Below are 3,135 nucleotides of genomic sequence, written 5' to 3' on the forward strand. Positions count from 1 at the left end.
GGCACGTGAACTAAACAGAACTTTCTCAAAAGAAGAAATTCAAATGGCCAAAAGAAAACATGAAAAAATGCTCACCATCTCTAGCAATAAAGGAAATGCAAATTAAAACCATGCTAAGATTCCACCTCACCCCTGTTAGAATAGCCATCATCAGCAACACCACGAACAACAGGTGTTGGCGAGGATGCGGGGGAAAAGGAACCCTCTTACACTGCTGGTGGGAATGTAAACTAGTACAACCACTCTGGAAAAAAATTTGGAGGCTACTTAAAAAGCTAGACATCGATCTACCATTTGATCCAGCAATACCACTCTTGGGGATATACCCAAAAGACTGTGACACAGGTTACTCCAGAGGCACCTGCACACCCCTGTTTATTGCAGCACTATTCACAATAGCCAAGTATGGAAACAGCCAAGATGCCCCACTACTGATGAATGGATTAAGAAAATGTGGTATGTATACACAATGGAATTTTATGCAGCCATGAAGAAGAACGGAATGTTATCATTCGCTGGTAAATGGATGGAATTGGAGAACATCATTCTGAGTGAGGTTAGCCTGGCCCAAAAGACCAAAAATTGTATGTTCTCCCTCATATGTGGACATTAGATCAAGGGCAAACACAACAATGGGGTTGGACTTTGAGCACATTATAAAAGCGAGAGCACACAAGGGAGGAGTGAGGATAGGTAAGACACCTAAAAAAACTAGCTAGCATTTGTTGCCCTTAAAGCAGAGAAACTAAAGCAGATACCTTAAAAGCAACTGAGGCCAATAGGAAAGGGGACCAGGAACTAGAGAAAAGGTTAGATCAAAAAGAATTAACCTAGAAGGTAACACCCACGCACAGGAAATCAATGTGAGTTAATACCCTGTATAGCTATCCTTATCTCAACCAGCAAAAACCCTTGTTCCTTCCTATTATTGCTTATACTCTCTCTACAACAAAATTAGAAATAAGGGCAAAATAGTTTCTGCTGGGTATTGAGAGGGTGGGGGCGAGATTGAGGGGGCGGAGTGGGTGGTAAGTGAGGGTGTGGGGGCAGGGGGGGAGAAATGACCCAAGCCTTGTATGCACATATGAATAATAAAAGAAAAAAATGTATACAAATGTGAGTAAATGTAAAAATGATAAAATAAAAAAATTTATTTGAAAGTCCTCAATTTCCTACATAAAAAAAAAAAACTAACCAGTGAGTACAGCTGAGAAGGAGTAAACATAAGTGAGTAAATGAAGTATCTGAATAGCAAAAATAGATGTTAAAATGCACAAAAACTCAATTTCAAAAATATCACTGTTTGACTGGAGGTGTGGCTGAAGCAGTAGAATGCCTGAGGTCACACCCCAGTCCCACCACTCCAAAAAAAAATGCTCTTCATTACCTTTATTTTCCAGATGAGAAGACTGAGGTTCAGAGAGATTAACTGACTTCCCTAGTGTCAGAGATTACGTCTGATGCCAGACCAAGCATCCTTTCTACCTCATTACATAGTTCCTGGAATGACTTTTTTCTGGCAGTTCTGAGGACTCTGTTGCTTGTTCTTCCACCATCTGTACCAAGCATCCTTTTCTACTTATGAATTCATTTGAGTACATTCTCTAAAACAGGCTGTCTGTATTCAAATTCTGATCCCACTTGTATACTGTGGGATGTAACTCAATTTCCTCATCCATAAATTGGGTGTAGTAAGAATCTCTCATCCATAAAAGGTGCTTATCCATATAAAGCACTTGGAACAGAACACAGCTCAAAGTAAGCATCAAAAATATTTACACAAGTAAGAGAACAAGTTTCTGGCTTGAGGGGAATTACCATGTTCACCACTACAATCTCCTAGACCTAGAAACCTCCTTTGCCACACTCCTGGACATATGAATTATCTTGTCTACTTGGGAGGAGCTTGCTGCCTCAGGGACCACTCTCCACCTTTGGAGAGCTCCAACTTTTGGAAAGGCAATTGTAGGATTGTGCAAAAATCATGGGCTTTAAGTCTGATATTACAATCCTCCCATTATTCCCAGTACCAACAGTCACTATGGCATATTATAAGGTTTATGGAAATTTATATAAGTATTTCCAAATACAATGTGCTTAATGTACTTAAGAAAAACTGAAGCTCAGTTTTATGAAAGGATCTTCTTTTTTTAACTCCTTAAATCATGGAAGTCTAGACCCCGGCTAAGACGGAATGACAAGGCCCCATGAACATCTTCATAGGAAAGCATTACCTCAATGGGGTCTTTCTCCTGCAGTAGTTAACTCTAGCTCTTAGTATCTTGACTGACTCTTGCATACACCTTGGAAAAATGGGTTAAGACATGGGAGGGAAATGTTGATGATCATTTCTAAGAGATGCTCAACTAACTACGGGCAATTCAATATGTAATGAATAATGTGCAAAAAGTCCACTAAACTTCCATTTAAGTATTTATGTGGTTTCATTTGATTCCTAAGATACTTTCAAATGGTAGCATTGGCTACTATGTAGACAAAGGCATGGCTACTGTAGAACTACACTTATGATGTGAAGGCAATTCCATACACATTTCAATAGCAATTGTTCAACAGCATTGGAACATCCACTAGCCAAGGCAAGTTCAAAGTACATCAAAAGCAGAGTTGTGATGTCACTGTATAATGTAAAAAGGTGAAGGAGGTTCAATAGTCAAATGTATTCTTATCACATACCATCTGAATCAGGTGCCATTGGAAAAAGCAAATGTAGTTTGTAATTCTACTTTTTCAATTCATTTTCTAAAGTCAGTGGTAATTCTAGTTCCTAAAATAAATCAAAGGCTTTCTAATCACAAGGTCAACTGAGATTATATACATGCAAAGTGCTTTCTAAATGGCAAAGTATCCATTTCAGATTTTATTGCTCCCAAATAAAATGAGAAAATAGTTTTTTTTCTCAAGGACAATTAGATTTTGTGTAATCTTAATCCATGTATTCCAATCTCTAATCTATTCAGTTGTCAAGTGCTTTGCTAGAAGACACCAGTTGTGTTTAATGGGGCTTGGGGACTGGATCTACTCATTCCTTTGCATGCTTGTGCATCCATCTTGCTTAATGGGAGAAGGACAACCCAACTAACCAGCTCACAGGAGGAAAGAAATAGGAGTCAAGGA

This window comes from Castor canadensis, chromosome 5 (genome assembly GCF_047511655.1).
Source record: "Castor canadensis chromosome 5, mCasCan1.hap1v2, whole genome shotgun sequence".
NCBI lineage: Eukaryota > Metazoa > Chordata > Mammalia > Rodentia > Castoridae > Castor > Castor canadensis.